The sequence below is a fragment of the Schistocerca nitens genome, chromosome 1, assembly GCF_023898315.1.
Source record: "Schistocerca nitens isolate TAMUIC-IGC-003100 chromosome 1, iqSchNite1.1, whole genome shotgun sequence".
Taxonomy (NCBI): Eukaryota; Metazoa; Arthropoda; class Insecta; order Orthoptera; family Acrididae; genus Schistocerca; species Schistocerca nitens.
The window spans coordinates 240,324,516-240,344,083 of NC_064614.1; the positions used below are offsets into that span (position 1 = coordinate 240,324,516).

The window sequence follows — 19,568 nt, forward strand, 5'->3', positions numbered from 1 at the left end:
AAAATTGCGTGCTTATGGAATATCGTCTCAGTTATGTGACTGGATTTGTGATTTCCTGTCAGAGAGGTCATAGTTCGTAGTAATTGACAAAAAGTCATCGAGTAAAACAGAAGTGATTTCTGACGTTTCCCAAGGTACTGTATAACAGTACTCTTTGCTGTTCCTTATCTATATTAAAGATTTGGAAGACAATCTGAGCAGCCGTCTTCGGTTGTTTGCCGATGACGAGATCGTTTACCGACTCAAAGTCATCAGAAGATCAAAACAAACTGCAAAACGATTTGGAAAAGATATCTGAATGGTGCGAAAAGTGGCAGTTGACCCTAAATAACGAAAAGTGTGAGGACATCCACGTGAGTGCTAAAAGGAACTCGTTAAACTTCGGTTACACGATAAATTAGTCTAATCTAAAACCCGTAGGTTCAATTAAATACTTAGCTATTACAATTACGAACAACTTAAATTGGAAGGAACACATAGAAAATGTTGTGGCGAAGGCTAACCGAAGACTGCGTTTTATTGGCAGGACACTTAGAAAATGTAACAGACCTACTAAGGAGACTGCGTACACTACTGTTGCCCGTACTGTTTTAGAATACTGCTGCGCGGTGTGGGATCCTTATCAGATAGGACTGATGGAGTACATCGAAAAAGTTCAAAGAAGGGCAGCACGTTTTGTATTATCGGGAAATATGGGAGAGAGTGTCCCAGAAATGATACAGGATTTTGGGCTGGACATCATTAAAAGAAAGGCGTTTTTCTTTGCGACGGAATCTTCTCACGAAATTCCAATTACCAGCTTTCTCCTCCGAATGAGAAAATATTTTTTTGACACCGACCTGCACAGGGAGGAACGATCACCACGATAAAACAAGGGAAATCAGAGCTCGTACGGAAAGATTTAGGTGTTCATTATTTCCGCGCGCTATATGAGATTGGTATAATAGAGAATTGTGAAGGTGATTCGATGAACCCTCTGCCAGGCACTTAAATGTGATTTGCAGAGTATCCATGGAGATGTAGATGCAGAACTGATCAGCCAGAACACTACGAGCACCGACCTACTATCAATATAAACTAGTGCAGGTGATAGCAGCGTCAAGTGGCGAGGAAGACAGCTCGTGTCCGCAGCTCGTGGTCGTGCGGTAGCGTTCTCGCTTCCCGCGCCCGGGTTCCCGGGTTCGATTCCCGGCGGGGTCAGGGATTTTCTCTGTCTCGTTATGACTGGGTGTTGTGTGATGTCCTTAGGTTAGTTAGGTTTAAGTAGTTCTAGGGGACTGATGACCATAGATGTTAAGTCCCATAGTGCTCAGAGCCATTTTTTTGAATTTTTGACAGCTAGTCAGACACACGCACGGTGTATGTAGTATCAGTGAGCTTGTTATCCACTGTAGAATGGGGAAGGCGCCCGATCTATCTGAGTTTGGCTGAGGGTAGATTGTGATGGCCCAGAGGCTCGGCACGAGCATTTCGGAAACTTCACGACTTGTCCGGTGTTAGAAGAGTACTAAATGGTTCAAATGGCTCTGAGCACTATGGGACTTAACATCTATGGTCATCAGTCCCCTAGAACTGAGAACTACTTAAACCTAACTAACCTAAGGACATCACACAACACCCAGTCATCACGAGGCAGAGAAAATCCCTGACCCCGCCGGGAATCGAACCCGGGAACCCGGGCGCGGGAAGCGAGAACGCTACCGCTAGAGGAGTACTGTGGTGAGTGTCTTTAACACGTGGCGAAACCAAAGTGAAACTATGTCCAGACGTCGTGGGGTTGGGGATCACTACTCATTACAGATGTCAGACGTCGAATCCTGGGCAGATTGGTAGAACAGGACAGGCGGCGAGCTATGGCCGAACTAATATCAGGCTTTAATGTTGGGCGGAGTACAAGTGTGGCTGAACAAACAGTGCACAGAGAACTCCTAACGATGAGCCACCGCAGCCAACGACCCACGCATGTGCCCATGTTAACAATATTACATTGACGACTGTGACTGAAATGGGCTCGTGATAATCATCACTGGACGTTGGCGCAGTGCAAGAGCGTTGCATGGTATGATGAATCTCGATACCCTCTTCGTCATGCCGATGGGGAGGGGGGGGGGGGGGGCGCAAATCTGTCGTCGTCCAGGGGACAGCTCGTTGACACCTGTACGGCAGGATGGAGACAAGCTGGTGGCGTCTCCATTAAGCTGGGAACGTTCATATGGGCATCCATGGATCAAGTGCAGATCGTGCAAGGCACCTCGACGGCCAAGGAGTATCGTACATTGGTTGCAGACCACGTACAACCCTTCATGACGACCATGTTTCCCGACAGCATTTTTCAACAAGAACACAAGGCCAAGAGTATGGTGGAGTGGTTTGAGGAACACAGTGGCGAGTTCCAGATGATGTGCTGGCCCCCCAGTGCGACAGATCTTAACCTCCAGAATGAGATTTTCACTCTGCAGCGGAGTGTGCGCTGATATGAAACTTCCTGGCAGATTAAAACTGTGTGCCCGACCGAGACTCGAACTCGGGACCTTTGCCTTTCGCGGGCAAGTGCTCTACCAACTGAGCTACCGAAGCACGACTCACGCCCGGTACTCACAGCTTTACTTCTGCCAGTACCTCGTCTCCTACCTTCCAGGCTGTGGCTAAGCCATGTCTCCGCAATATGCTTTCTTTCAGGAGTGCTAGTTCTGCAAGGTTCGCAGGAGAGCTTCTGTAAAGTTTGGAAGGTAGGAGACGAGGTACTGGCAGAAGTAAAGCTGTGAGTACCGGGCGTGAGTCGTGCTTCGGTAGCTCAGTTGGTAGAGCACTTGCCCGCGGAAGGCAAAGGTCCCGAGTTCGAGTCTCGGTCGGGCACAAAGTTTTAATCTGCCAGGAAGTTTCATATCAGCGCACACTCCGCTGCAGAGTGAAAATCTCATTCTGGAAACATCCCCCAGGCTGTGGCTAAAGCATGTCTCCGCAATATCCTTTCTTTCAGGAGTGCTAGTTCTGCAAGGTTCGCAGGAGAGCTTCTGTAAAGTTTGGAAGGTAGGAGACGAGGTACTGGCAGAAGTAAAGCTGTGAGTACCGGGCGTGAGTCGTGCTTCGGTAGCTCAGTTGGTAGAGCACTTGCCCGCGAAAGGCAAAGGTCCCGAGTTCGAGTCTCGGTCGGGCACACAGTTTTAATCTGCCAGGAAGTTTCAGATCTTAACCTGATCGAACACATCTGGGATGTGCTGAACGTGGCATCAGAGCTCATCGTTCCCCTCCCCGGAATTTATGGGAATTAGGTGACTGGTGTGTGCAGATGTAGTGCTAGCCGCCCCCCCCCCTCCCCCCCAGTGACCTATGAAGGCCTCATTGATTCCATACCATGACGTGTCGCTGCTATTATCCGTGACAAAGATGGGCATACCGGCTATTAGGTAGGTGGTATAATATTCTGGCTGATCGGTGTATACAGAATGAATCTTTTAATCCAGTATGGGGAATAACTTGGGATGGAGATGAAATACGGCAAAATGTTTTAGATACAAGTTTTAGGTGGCAAAGAGTGTCACGTATTGCTACTAACTGCCATGACTTTGAACGTGATTTTCAAGTTGATTTTGAGGTTAAAGTGATTTTTCAGAAGGGGAATCCTAATATTTGATCAATATTAGAAAAAAGCGGTAAATCTTACGTATAAAGAGATGTATTATTCAAGGTCGTGGCTAGCTCACTGAAGGTCAAATAAGCAAATATTTTTTTAGTTCTAGTAGGGATTAACTTAGAATAGAGGAGAGATACAGTAAAATACAATGTAAGATACAAATTGGAAAGAGCATTCGCAGGAATGGAGGTGAGGGCACTCACTAAACGACTTGTGAATCGAAGATTTACGTTTTATTTATTTTTGTTCTGTCTTGAAAATGCCATAATAACAGTCATGCTTTGTGATGTATTTATTTTTTCCAATAAACACAATAATTAAAATTTAAAGTTCATATCTCTGTTCGCTCTTTCCAAACTCAGTGTCATAAAAAGGAGTTTCTGTGGTGTCACCGCCAGACACCACACTTGCCAGGTGGTAGCCTTTAAATCGGCCGCGGTCCGTTAGTATACGTCGGACCCGTGTGTCGCCACTATCGGTGATTGCAGGCCGAGCGCCGCCACACGGCAGGTCTAGAGAGATTTCCTAGCGCTCGCCCCAGTTGTACAGCCGACTTTGCTAGCGATGGTTCACTGACAAATTACGCTCTCATTTGCCGAGACGATAGTTAGCATAGCCTTCAGCTACGTCATTTGCTACGACCTAGCAAGGCGCCATTACCAGTCACTATTGATGCTGTAAAACATGTACCGTCAAGAGCGATGTTCACCAATTATGGATTAAAGTTAAGTATTCCAGCAGCTACGTACGTTATTGGCTATATTAATTACCTTGTCCTGTTCCAGACATCACGCCAACCTGCGTGAGCTTAAACGCGTGCCTTTCGGCTTCCTCTTAGTGGCTTGGCCGTCTTGCCAAGCCACAACAGTTTCCATGAAACAAAACTCAACCTTCGAACGACCCTCGATTATTACCATTAAAATCATAGTTTCCGGTAATGGTACGTGATGCCTTATGCCCCTTCCAATCTGCATCTAACATTATATTTTGCTGTATACCTCCTCTATTCCGAGTTAATCCCTACTAGAACTAGAAACACATTTTCTTACTTGACATAATTGAACCTTGCCCTAACCTCTAACAACGTTTATACGTAAAATTTGTCGATCTGTTCAAATCTCGAATCAAATATTAGGATTTCCATTTTAAAATATCACATTAATCTCCAAATCAACTTGAAAGTCACGTTCAAGGTTGGCACTCGTTTATTCTTCATTATGAATTAAAGTAGTCCATCCTGTCTAATGCTCACAGATGCTTGGTACATCGCATAAACACAGTACTCAGTGGCACATCTGTTTACATATTTTCACACGTACATCTTATTATTTGATCCAATGTTGCATCAAAACGACGATTTGATTTGAATAATTTCATGATAATTGTCGTGTAAACAAAGCTTTCATATTGCATCGAGAAAAAAATTTCTATACACTTTTTTCAAGACAGAAAATATTTTCTGTAAAAGTTAATACTTCCAGAATGAATTTCTCATTCTGCAGTGGAGAGTGTGCTGATATGAAACTTCCTGAAACACTAAAACTGCATGCTAGAACCGTGACTCGAACTCGGGACCTCTGTCTTCCACGGTTCGAGTGACTATCCATTACACAGTTATTATCTGCCAGTAAGTTTTTGAATGTACTTATTATTACAGCTTTCTTGCACAAACGTATTTATTCAATATAGTCCAGTGAAACTGTCAGAAAATAAGCCTGTACCTTGCAAAAGGTGGGGTAGAAGATTTTATTTTTTTAACTCGTTCATATTGTTGGAAAGGTTAGAAAAACCAAGTTTTGCCAACAAAATTTCTCTTGGGAAAACTTTCTGCAGTCAAAAAACTTCGAAAATTTCGGACTTTTTCAGTTTTTTCAAAATATCTCAGTTTCATTTGCTCCTATCGCTTTGACGTCTAATTTCTTTTTCGAAGAGCACAAAAGTCTCTACAAATTTGATTCTTACCATTCTTTTCTACTCCCAGTCTTTAAGGCGCTACAGCGCGTCAAAAAATAGCAATTTTTCAAATTTCGAGCAAAGTGGCATATTACCTAATTTTTGAACACTGTTATTTCAGTTTCTATTTGTGTAGTATAAACACATTACTCATCATGTTATTCATTGGAATTTACCATCTCACTCAGCTGCAGGGCCAGGACAAACAGCATCATATTCAGTAACTACGAACATATTCACGTCGGATTGCGTGAAGTTTATTTGTGTTACAATATGTAATACGATTGCATGCAGGTGCCGTACGATTTCTACAGTTGATTGACGTTAATGATCAATTATAAGAAAAAGTATGTAGGAATTGTTATTTAGCGGACAAAAGCGTATTTATTATTTGGCGGGCGAAAGGCGATTATCTCTGGTGATTGTTCACAGCGCGCTGACAGCTATTACCAGGCAACAATAAGGGTCCTACAGTCTGGAATCGCTTCCATTCAGTATATGTTGTGGTGCTGAAAATGAGTATGTCTGACATGAATTTGTGTTTCCTTTGCGAAAAAAACTGTGGTGAGTGGTGGACGCAATGTGAAAATGAAAGGACTGAGCACACTTATCGATTGTAGTGCTAAACGCAGGGAGTCTGCTCACACCCGTTTTTTGAAAACGCTCAGTGAAGTGATGGTGCATGAAGCATGCTACAAGAAGTACATTAATGAGAGAATGATAGCAGCTAGCCTTCAACATCCTCAGGAACCAACAGGCGTGCTACGTCGGTCGCAGGAAAAAGGTCAGTTCAATTTCAAAGAGAAATGCTTCTTATGTGCAAAAGGGAATTCTGATGACTTTTTAACCAAGCAGTTAAGATTGCCATATGCCAAACGAAATTTTGTTTACAAAGTAATGAAATTGGAAGTGCAATCGACAGTATTAGAATAGGCTAAACGTCGTGGTGATGAATTTGGTCAACAAGTGATAGAGCGAATTCAAAATGTAAATGATTTGGTTGCTGCAGATGGGTGGTACCACAGATTTTTCTACAGGAAGTTCTTTCACCGTGTTTCAGCTACTGGACAGAAACGAGGTTACCGACCTGCAACACAAGTAGATGAAGGCATGGAGGCTATATTTGCCTACCTGGAAACCCATACGGAAGAATGTCAGTTTTCTATGGACGATCTGTTAGAGCAAATACCCACATCACCTCGTCCTGATATTCGAACTGTCAAGGCTCGCCTTTTCCAGAAATATGGTGACGATGTGGTGATAGCTGAAACAGCTTCAAAGCCAGCAGTCGTATGTTTCAAGAATGTTGGGCACCAACTACTCAGTGAAAATTGGTACACCAAAAGAAATACAGATCCTCAGCAAGAAAGACTACGAATCGTCAAAGCAGCTGCAAATATCATATTAGACGATATAAGATCAGTAGTGTACGATGTAAAACAGTACCCTCCCTCTGATAATTTTTTATGTGATGTAGAGTCTGTCATACCATAATCTAAGATTGCTCTTTGAAACTACAATTTTGAAACACAAGCGGTCTCCCAGAAAATGGGGGAAAATATGTGTTTCTCTTGCCCATGCACTCGTAAGTGCCGTGGTGAATACGTAAAACTGTCCTGTAACGTTTCGTCTCCGATTGTGGGTGACATCCTGAGAGGTGAAGACGCTTCATCTCCCTCAACCGGAGATGAAACTTTAGGGGAAAATTTTACATGACAATCAAGTCCTGTCAGCCCGGAATTTTTAAGTGAAGTTATTGAAATTGATAATAAAAATCCGGTTTATTTTTGAATGGGCATTGTACATTGAAGAACCTAGGCAAGATTTATGGAAAAAATGTCATCCCTCTAGGCAACTGGAACTTTTTAAGTGGATATTGCAACACAGCAGTCTCAGAGGACGTGGAAATGACTATCGCCATCTTTCTGAGTTCTAAAAAGGTCGACTCATAACGGACCTACATTTTCGAATAACTGAAATAATTGATGACACCTGTTCCTAAAGTCCCTGTTCTCTGTGAAAAAGCATCGGTTCCGAAAAACAAATTAAATCCAACCAAAATGTAGAATCAGTTGTAACCGAATCGTTATTGTGCGACTACTTCTACGCAATAACGGTCGAAAGAATTTTGACAGATGTTCAAACCTGCAAAGTTCCTAGTGAAATTTCATATAATGAAGTTAAATATTTTTTAATGTAGATTGCAATGGTCATAGAAAACGGTCGCCAGCTCATACTGTGAGCGAACAATACTGTATAGTTGTTAATCAAGTTGAAGAAAAATTTATGTAATAATTAATTAAAGACAGGTGGGAACGGACAAAATAACACTGACTCGAGCTTAGATTCAAAATCTCAATTAGCAACATGAAGCAAATCTAATCGAGAAGACAGTACAGCAAATTGTGCTAAGCATACGCATTTGACTGCCGATTGTTTGGCACTCAGTTTGCGTAATAAATTGGTTCGCACAGCCTACCAAAATGCCTACTGTTAATATTACTACTATTGTAATTGTTCTTAAGAATATTTTCTTTTAAGCAGAATGTCTTATTAACGCATAACTTTGATTAAATAATTACTGATTAAATTTTGTGTAATACTGTTACGTATTTTGGAAATGAGAGCGGAAATTATTGTTCACACAAAGAAATTAAACATTCTGATCTTCAATAATCTTTGAAAACTCACTGAAATTACTTTTTCATAACCACTGAATATTAATATTGGGTTTTTCAGCGAAGATTTTGCTGAGCAACAAAGTCCATTATCTTTAATTATCACTCTCAATTATTTTTTAAGTTTTGATAACTTTCACTTTTTTAAACAAATTAAATTAAATTAGCGATTTTAGTCTTTTTTATCATCAACAGTGACACTCAGTTTTAATTATGAGGGTCATTCCAAAAGAAATGCACACTATTTTTTGTAAAAATACAGTTTTCATTCTGGATGTGTGAAAGTTTTACAGTGTGTAGATACATCCATCCCGCTTGTTTTCAAACTTCGTTCAACCTATTCCCGTGAGTGGCGCTGTCACAGCATGTCTTCAAGATGGCTGCTACACTTGACGTTCGTCAGAAGCAAGGTGCTGTCATAGAATTCCTGTGCTGTGATAACGAGACAGTGGGAAACAGCCACAAAAGGTTGAAAAAGGCGTATGGAGATGCTGCTGTCGATCGCAGTACAGTTAGTCGGTGGGCAAACAGGTTACGTGATGAAAGCGGGCTTGTCAATATTGAGGACTGTCCTCTCAGCGGCAGGCTTCGTACTGCTCACTCTCCAGAAAATGTGCAGAGAGTTAACGAACTGGTGACTGCTGACAGACGCATCACAGTGAACGAATTGTCACACTACGTTGGGATAGTGGAAGGAAGTGTTTGCAGATTACTGAAAGTGTTGGCGTTAAAAAAAGGTTTGTGCCAGCTGGGTTCCCAGGATGTTGACAGTGGCTCACAAAGAAACAAGAAAAACGATATGCAGCCAACTTTTGGAACGGTACGAGAATGGTGGAGATGAACTTGGAAGAATTGTGACAGGTGATGAAACATGGCTCCATCATTTTTCACCAGAGACGAAGAGGCAATCAATGGAGTGGCATCATGCAAATTCACCCAAGAAAAAAAATTCAAAGCCACACCTTATGCTGGAAAAGTTATGGCTACGGTGTTTTTCGGTTCTGAAGGACTCTTGCTTGAGGACATAATGCCAAGTGGAACCACCATAAATTCTGATGCATATGTGATGACACTGAAGAAACTTCAAGCTCAACTGAATCGTGTTCGACCACATCGGCAAAAGCAGGATGTTTTGCTGTTGCTCGACAATGCACAGCCACATGTCAGTCAAAAAACCATGGAAGCGATCACAAAACTCTGATGGACAACACTGAAACACCCGCCTTACAGTTTTGACCTGGCTCCATGTGACTATCATCTCTTTGGGAAACTGAAAGACTCTCTTCGTGGAACAAGGTTTGAAGATGATGACTCCCTTGCGCACGCTGCCAAACGGTGGCTCCAACAGGTTGGTCAAGAATTTTAACGTGCGGGTATACAGGCGATGGTTCCAAGATGGCGTAAGGCAGTTGAGAGGGATGGAAATTATGTGGAGAAATGAAAATATTGTTCCTAAAGGATGTATCTACACACTGTAAAACATTCAAACATGTAGAATAAAAGATGGATTTAAAAAAAAAAAGTAGTGTGCATTTCTTTTGGAGTGACCCTCGTAATAATGACTGGCTAGGACCCTACTTGGTAACTGTTCATGTTTAAGCCCTTGTAACACAGCGTTAACGTTAAGTTGGCAATTATTAACAAAATGAAACTACTAGCCTTGATACACTTCTAAATATTTAAGTTGGTCTGGTCTTACTTCGTTAACGCCGTAATTATGCCTGACCATAACACACCAGTTTGGTACCTTGCTAATGTGCTGCATGCACTACATGCTGCTAGCAACCACTACACCTGAGCGCTACTGTCAGATTCTGCTGCGCAAGGGCTCATGCCAGACTCAACTGCACTGTGCGCGTCCGCGTCCAGAGACAATGTTCCCCACTTCAAATATACTCTTTGACTGTTCACAATAGCAAATCTTCCTGATTAAAGCAGCGTGTTTACTACATGTTATTACATAATTCTTTTTTAGGTATTGCATTTATATTACGCAATCATATTCATTCATAAGAAAATATTTACAGAGTAAATACAAAATAGATTACATAAAAAATTACTTCATTATTCAAAATTACAACAATGACACTGCGAAAATGTTTTATGTTAGACATTGTGTTGCTGTTTGTATGACAGACGTAATGAGAAGGTGTAGAGGATCAACTATCGGTGCAGGACTGGCAATGGACAGCGAATGTATGTGCAATGTATTGTGTATAAAAAAAGACAGATTGGGGTTTAACGTCCTTTCGACATCGAGGTCTTTACAGACAAAGCACAAGCGCTGTGGCACGCCTACCGCAGAGCGTCGTGGCCAAAAGTCTACCGGCTTCACAACTGAAACACCCAAGGCTCCACTCGAACCGTGGCAGAACCAAGAAGTCAGCGAGTAGACCATCAGATGGCGACACCGAGGGCCGCGCCAAAATGACAATCATCGCGCTCAGCTCGCCTCTGTGTGCGCCGATCAAAACTGTGTTCAGCTTCCGCGTCTCATCCGAGCAGCCAATCAGAAAGATGTAGTACTTCACACACCGAGGATTTAACCTGACGTCGAGGCAGCAGATGGCAGCAGAGTGTAGAACACGATGACGCAGTGTGCAAACAGTAGAGCACGGTCAGTTGAGGCAGGTGCCCTATCCGCGCTGGAGTTGGTCGATCGACGTCCAAGGGGGTTTGTCCCGTCGGCGGCTTCGTCGACCACTCTGCTTACGACGGACGTGGCAAAGGCAGGAGGACCATCGATACTGACGACCCAGGCTATCACGGTTTATGAGAGGCAAGACGGACGAACAGGAAAACGCCAGACTCCAGGGATAGGACACCCACAGGCGCCATACGAAAACAGAAGATTGTCAAACATGTGTCTAAACCGCGTGAAGACGTCAGCTTCACCACCCACTAAGAGAAACAGAAAGAAATCTGCGAGAGAATACAACACGTCACCGAACAAGCAACATACGACACCGAAAATCCGACAGCAGCTTTCAACAACCTACTACCAGAAGAGTCAGAACAGGCACAACAACCCCACAGCATCGACGACAAAGGCGTTATGGAGCAAGATTACAGAAGAAGAAGATGATCCACCCTCGAATCACGATGAGGAGAGTTTCACGACAGATCATTACAAACGAAGACGGGAATAACAACGCCCATAGTGAAGCTGGAAGTCCGTGGAAAAAGCGGACGGAAGGAATGCAGACGACAAACCACTACGCGCCAACAGCTCCACAAGAGAAAACACCATCAAACGTCGACGTCTAAGAAAAACGGGAACCGAATAAGAAGAGGAACAGGAACATGACCACAGCATGATCCAGAAGATACCACCGCGGTCACCATTTTTTACATCAAACATTGCACAAACTCAATGAAATACTCAACGGCAACTAGACGGCAGCCGTAAGGCCATCTACCAAAACGATCACATTAAATACCATTTCAAGACCTTTGAACATCAGATAAGGCTGTCAATTTTTTTGCTCTCCACGACATTTCCTTCTTCACGCATCAGTCACCTGAAGAGAGAGAGCTGAACGTCGTCACCAAACGCACTCCTACCTTGCGTCAGGCACTTCAAGAGAAAGGGTTCAACAACCTACAAGTTTATCTTTTTAAAAATCGTGACGAAAATACAAAAGAGCTCATAAGGCAACCAGTTTACCGTGTCAGCCTGCGTGCAGGGAAGAACAGTGACAAGATCTATGATATCTGCTATCGTTTTTACACAAGAGTGCGAGTTCAGATATACAATAGCGAGGATGTCCAGTCCAATGTCGATATTGCCAGCGCTTCGAACATGCCAGGTGGTCAAAAAGTCAGTATAAATTTGAAAACTTAATAAACCACAGAATAATTTAGATAGAGAGGTAAAAATTGACACACATGCTTGGAATGACATGGGGTTTTATTAGAACCAAAAACAAAGTATTGCTAGACGCGTGAAAGATTTCTTGCGCGCGTCGTTTGGTGATGATCGTGTGCTCAGCTGCCTCTTTCGTCATGGTAGGCGTGCCAGGTCCCCAGACCTCAGTCCGTGCGATTATTGGCTTTGGGGTTACCTGAAGTCGCAAGTGTATCGTGATCGACCGACATCTCTAGGGATGCTGAAAGACAACATCCGACGCCAATGCCTCACCATAACTCCGGACATGCTTTACAGTACTGTTCACAACATTATTCCTCGACTACAGATACTGTTGAGGAATTATGGTGGACATATTGAGCATTTCCTGTAAAGAACACCATCTTTGCTTTGTCTTACTTTGTTATGCTAATTATTGCTATTCTGATCAGATGAAGCGCCATCTGTCGGACATTTTTTGAACGTTTTGTATTTTTTTGGTTCTAATAAAACCCCATGTCATTCCAAGCATGTGTGTCAATTTGTACCTCTCTATCTACATTATTCCGTGATTTATTCAGTTTTCAAATTTATACTGACTTTTTGATCACCTGGTACTTCAGATTATCACGGTATGCCAATGAGATTCGTCTGTTGTGGAGGGAATCTCAGATCAGCGGAATGTATCGCTCCAGGACAGAAAAACCAAAATGTGCAAACTGCAGAAATGCAAACCCTGCAACATTCAGAGGATACCAGAAATTCCAGAAATTACTCTGAAAATACAAGCACATGACTAAAACCAAACGACCCACACAACGGACGATTATCATCAAAAATTCAGCAATGCCAGAAGTACAAGCCGCCCAACAACAACCCATACAAGCAGTACAAGAAGTCTTCCCAGTTCAAGCAGCACCCCTCAGGAGGACACCACGACAACCCAGACAGCCAAGGCAAACGCAATCACAGGCCAACTTCTTCTACCCAAGGCAACTAGCCCGTTCTGCCAATGAGATACCGACAGTCCTGCCACAGCCTACCATGCCAGCACTGGCGGATGTCGCCAAACTACTCGCTGCACTGTAACAGAAACTGACAAGTACCTCTCTCTAGTTGACACTGTTCTAAAGGCTTTCGTCGCACCGTAAATGGACCGCTTCCTAAGAACAAGAAATATTAAGATTTTGCATTTGGAATTCAAATGGACTGCACACCAAGAAGACTGAGTTCACAGATTTCATACAGCGCCACTGGATAGACGTCGCCCTCATTTTGGAAACAACTGAGCTGAAGATAAGAAACATTGATGTTTACAGTACATACCAACAAGGACAACGAGGTAAAGGGACCGCCGTCCTAGTCAAGAGAGACAAAAGCCACCATCACCAACGACTTTCTAGGCTGAGGGCACTTCAAGCCACGGCGATCACAATCCAAACGGCAATAGGCAACGTTACCTGAGTTGCTGCCTATCTGAGTCCAAGGAACAGCCTTATCCCAGATGACACACATATAGTCCGTAACGCTGTAATACGTGTATATTTATATTGTTTATTGTCAAATCACAATTTATGAAAGATGTTTACATTTTATTAATAGGATTAAGTAGGAATAATTAATATTTGTCATGTTGGAAATAATTGTCGTAGCAGGGAATGTCTGCACCAAAGTATTGTTGGCAAGAGAGACCGCAAATTGATATAATTTTAAAAAGTGGGGGAGAGACCGCGTATGGATACATTTTAAGAAAAGAGCGGGAAAGGCCGCGCATTGTTACATTTTGTAATGGTAGCAGGGATTGTCTGCACCAGAAAGCATTGTTGGCAGGAGAGACCGCACTTTAGCGTTCGTAGGAAATCAATAGGAAGCGAGAAGTGAAGCGAGTCGGTAGCAGGTCTGAAGCGAGAGGTTGAGAGGAACGGTGTGCCTGCCAGCCACTAGCTATGATTTACAAGAGATTATAAACGGATGTACAGAGACATCAGCTAACTATTATAATAAGAGGAACTAATATTATTGAATTAATTTTTTTGAGAAACTCAGGAGTACTGAAGGTATGTTTGCGCATTGCTAGATGTAAGATTATTGGAAAAAGTAAGTCCCATTTGAACGTTTGTAAAATCATTTCATTCAGAATATAATTAACTTTTGCCAGCAATATTGCATTTCTAATTATAATCCATCTCAAAAACCATCAACGTAAAACGTAAAACTTTGCAAAATTTTATTGTTGTCAAGAAAAAGTTTAACTATGAATTACGTAATTTCAGTCAAATTAATTAAAGAATAACGTCAGCTTTACTATTAAAGAATAACGTCAGCTTTGGTAATAAATACAGCCACTTATTATGAAAGCCCATCAGCAGCTAATAGAGTATAGTAAAACAGAGTAAGTATATTCATGTTGCAGTTCGATGTAGCAGGCGATCCAATAACAGTAAAAAAGGTAAGGAACAGTTTTGGGTTATTGCAGATTACGACTGAGGGCCACGACGACGACACATTCTGTTTCGTCGAAATAATCAGAAAATCACTTTTAATAAGCAGCAATTAAATTTGTATGCGAAGATAGAGAAAGAGAATAAATTTCAAAGGGAAGATTTCATTTGTTATTATTAAGCAAGAGATAGAAATCCTAAGGGAAGGTTACACAGGTTATTGTGGAAGGGAAGGTTATCAATAACAAAAGAGGTATTGAGGAGACGGGAAGGTTTCAACGCTTATGACCGAGTACGCCTAGAAGGGGACTTAAATATCAAAAACATAGCATGGAATCCGCGAAAAACCACCTCAAAAGGACGAATCCTATTTGACCTTGGAACGGACCTAGAGATCCAACGAGGTTATCGCACTTCAGACATCAGGACCCTGACGTGCTTAACACTACTGTAATTAAAGACATAAATCCTAACCTGCAATTCAGGACAGTCGACAACATATCCTATGATCAAAAGCTATTCCTTAAACTCATAGAAAGGGTGACTATACAACAATCTCCACATAGCACAGATGTCGTCGATTGGCTGCAATACCAGCCATACTTAAACGATAACATCCGTCCGCCATTGGACACTCCACCATGTTGCCGTCGATATCACGATCCAAACATTGACAAAGAAAACTGAAAAGGCAAAACGAAGAGCAACCCCACAGAACTTCTTCCCACCAACTTCGACGAACTCTCGCTACTATTTGATGAACCGAACATACAACGAAACAGAAGTCGAAAATGATTGGCTCGCTCTTTCGCAACCCGGAATACAGGAGAGAGACCCACAACTGACCTGTGAACTCCAGAAAAGGATCAAAGAATAGAAACAATAATCTTTGGAGGACAAGATGACAGAATTGCTGCTACGAACAAAAGACGAATGGCAGATAGTAAACAACATCCGTTAGAAGTGACCACCTAAAAAGGCGATTCGAAGACCAGATGGGCTCGTTTTCGATTCGCTCGCCCGTTCGCAGCTCTAAACTCAAACTTGCCAGGAGCAGCTGTCAATACTCTCAACCCTGTACGACGAAAACCACTTATGCTACACTGAAGCCGAAATCATGAACGAATGGGATACAGTCTGAAACACTCCAACTCAAGAACGTCCTACACTGATTACTGTGGCGGAAATCAAACGAATTATCAGATCTACGAAGAACCACTCACCCAGAAAAGTGTGCATCGGCAACATGGACCTAAAGAACTTACGACGGGAATTGATAATACTACTTACAAGGCTTATCAACACTTGCTTAATGTTGGGATACTTCCCTGAGTCACAGTAGGTGGACAGAGCGGTACCCGTACCAAGCCAGCAAGAGACCTCTCTCAACCGGAAAATTTCTACCAACTCTGTGAAAGGCACTCAAGAAGTGATTTTAAGGTGGAATCAGAATTTCCGTATCACTCGCTATGTTATACGACCTTACAGTTTGGGTTTCAGCAAATGTTGTCAGCAGAATTGCAGTTACTGAGAATAACCGAAATGTCACAGGACAATTTCAGTAAGAAGAATCCGACCATCGGAGTTTTCCTGGACTCAGAAAAAGCCTATCATGAAGTTTGGCGTCACAATCTGGTAATCAATTTATAACAAAACACGCCACTTCCGGACTGTTACACTATGTGATCAAAAGTATCCGGACACCTGGCTGAAAATGACTTAAAAGTTCGTGGAGCCCTCCATCGGTAATGCTGGAATTCAATATGGTGTTGGCGCACCCTTAGCCTTGATCACAGCTTCCACTCTCGCAGACATACGTTCAGTCAGGTGCTAGAAGTTTACTTGGGGAATGGCAGCCCATTCTTCATGGAGTGCTGCACTGAGGAGAGGTATCGATGTCTGTCGGTGAGGCCAGCACGAATTCGGCGTTCCAAAATATCTCAAAGGTGTTCTTTAGGATTCGGGTCAGGACTCTGTGCAGGCCAGTCAATTACAGGGATGTTATTGTCATGTAACCACTCCGCCACAGGCCGTGCATTATCAACAGGGGCCCATCGTGTTGAAAGATGCAATCGCCATACCCGAATTGCCCTTCAACAGTGGGAAACAAGAAGGCGCTTAAAACATCAATCTACTGTGATAGTGCCACGCAAAACAATAAGTGGTGCAAGCCCCCTCCATGAAAAACACGACCACACTTTAACACCACCGCCTCCGAATTTTACTGTTGGCACTACACACGCTGTCAGATTATGTTCACCGGGCATTCGCCATACCCACACCCTTCCATCGGATCGTGACATTGTGTACCGTGATTCGTCACTCCACGGAACGTTTTTCTACTGTTCAATCGTCCAATGTTTACGCTCATTACAACAAGCGAGGCGTCGTTTGACATTTACCGGCGTGATGTGTGGCTTATGAGCAGCCGCTCGACCACGAAATCCAAGTTTTCTCACCTCCCACCTGTCATAGTGCTGCCAGGGGATCCTGATGCAGTTTGGAATTCCTGTGTGATGGTCTGGATAGATGTCTGCCTATTACAGATTACGACCTCCTTCAACTGTCGGCGGTCTCTCGTCAGTCAACAGACGAGTTCGGGCTGTACACTTTTGTGCTGTACGTGTCCCTTCATGTTTCCACTTCACTATCACACCGGAAACAGTGGACCTAGGGATGTTTAGGAGTGTGGAAATTTAGCGTGATACCCGATCACCTGAACACGTTCGAAGTCCGTGAGTTCCGCGGAGCACCCCATTCTGCTCCCTCACGATGTCTAATGACTACTGTGGTCGCTGGTAAGGAGTACCTCGCAAGTAGGTGTCAGCGCAATACACCTAATATGAAAAACGTATGTTTTTGGGGATGTCCGAATACTTTTGATCACACAGTGTACATCAAAATAATCAACAACATACTCGAATACAGATACCTATATGTCCACATCGACGATCAAAATTATCAACTTGACCTGTAGCCGTGGGAATACCCCAAGCCTCATTTCTATAGGAGTCCAGTGCCAGCCTCCTGAAGTCTTCAGGAGAGTGCTGGATGAGATGCAGTACTAAGGTCCCGCTCGATAGTGCCAAGAAAACATCGTTGACAATAAAACATTTTTATGCAGTCATAAAGACCACGATGCTTCAGCTAGGGCGGCAGAGCACTGTATTGTCAGCAGCAGAAAGCTGGCGTCCACTTGACTTCAAGTATCGGCAGCATAGCTAAGCTTCAGGAGGCGGCTGCTACGTCACAGGCGGCAGTCGACCGCGGAATCCAACCCTGCGTATCGATCTCCAAAGCACTCTCATGGACGTCGAAGATTTGCACTCTGGTACTGGACCTGGTCCATTTGAAGTACTCACTGGCTTGCACTGGGTGACCCTCAGCTCCTGTTAAGGAGACAGGAGCCAGCAACATCGGTGTCTGCCACAGGAATGGATCGAGCAACTGCAGTGGTCCTCCCTCTAGCTAAGACAGATGACGGACTGTGTCCAGGTCAGGCAAGTCAAGCCCACAGCAGGCCTGCAGGGTGATGACGTCTCCACCATCCATCAGTGTGGCCTCGGAAGTTGGCAGTGCAGTTGGCAGCAGCTGTACCCGTGGTTCCATGGATGATCGAAGACAGCTGGCAGTGGTGAGGGTAGATCTCCACAACCGCTCCTCTCACTGGATTGCTGCATTGGGCAGGCAGCAGTCAGCACTCAGCATTTGAGCAATTGCTAAGAAGGCTGGGATATTTATGTTGGTGCTTCCTATGTCCTCTACGGCAGTGGGGATGGCGATGACATCATGTGCCCTCGTTTTACCTCGCTGTCAGCTCTCCTAGTGACTTCAGACGTTCGCAACGTCACTTTTAAAAGAATCTTTTCTGGTGGCTCAGCACATGAATACTTGCTTTATCTTTAGCCTTCCCTACGAAACTCTGTTTTGTCACTAGTATGGTGGTATCTCTCGGCTTCCATGATGTTTTATATACTTTGCTTGCAGACTTGGCCGCTCAGTGTTTCCCCATGCTACAACAGCTTCCACGTTCGCCTCAATTCGCTCAGTGTTTCCCCGTAGCTGACAGTCTACTCGTCATTGGCAAGATACAACATGGACGAATTTTTAGTGTCTCCTGGGGATACTCTCCTGGGGTATAGCAGTTCTCTCGCCACTACTTTGTAAAACTTATTAAGAATTTCCCCACTGTAGCACAGGTATCAGTCAGCTTATTTGCAGATTACGCTGGTGTCTTAACTACTGGAAAGAAGCCTGACCTGCTTCTAGCACGAATCCAACGCAAACTAAATGTCGTGAAGCAGTGGGGACCTGACAACAAAATACAAGTGAACCGCAGCAAGATGAAGGCTGTTGTATCTATGAAGAGGAGACTTATCATTAATGCCTTTGGCCAACCAGATACATGATTCAACATGGTCAAACACCTAGGCGTCCATCTCGACAAGAAGCTGCTGTACACAACACACATTCGACAGAAGAAGACAACTGGACCGAGAATGATGGGTGCACTAATCCCATTCGTGAAGAGCACAGATCTGAACCCGCGCACAAAACTACAACTGTACCATGCCTGTAGTGGTAGCGTAGGTATAAGACACAAGTGGAAATCAAGTGAAAAATTTTCCGCATCAGTTTACATAATTTCCTCTTCAAAATTTTCAAGTGAAAACATTTTCTCGTTGTTTCCTCTTGAAAACAAACCTGTTAATTTCCTCTTCAAAATTTTCAAGAACAATCCAAGAGAAAATATTTCCATAGAAATTTCCTGATAAACTATTGAAGCCACTTTTCTGCTGCCATCGTTTACGCCCACCTTTTTGCAACGACTTTTTTGCAAAGCGGTCTTTTGTCCGCCACCTTTTTGCAACGAGTTGTTGCAAAGTGGCCTTTTGTCCGAAGCCACTTTTTTCTGAAGCGACTTTTTCCGAAGCCACTTATTGCAAAAAAGTGGCAGCCACCTTATTGCAACGCTTTTTTGTAAGCACTTTTTTGCGGCCACCTTTCTGGCTGCA

The 19,568-nt window shown here is 43.4% G+C and overlaps 1 protein-coding gene and 1 non-coding gene across 3 annotated transcripts in view; one reads left to right on the top strand and one right to left on the bottom strand.

The window, feature by feature from the left end:
• LOC126235224 (calcitonin gene-related peptide type 1 receptor-like) overlaps nt 1–19,568 on the bottom strand; it is a 302,741-nt gene that overhangs the window by 142,252 nt on the left and 140,921 nt on the right. The gene's annotated exons all lie outside the window — the stretch shown is intronic.
• Nucleotides 2,783–2,857, top strand: Trnap-cgg (transfer RNA proline (anticodon CGG)). Its single transcript has one exon. It is a non-coding gene; the product is annotated as a tRNA-Pro (tRNA).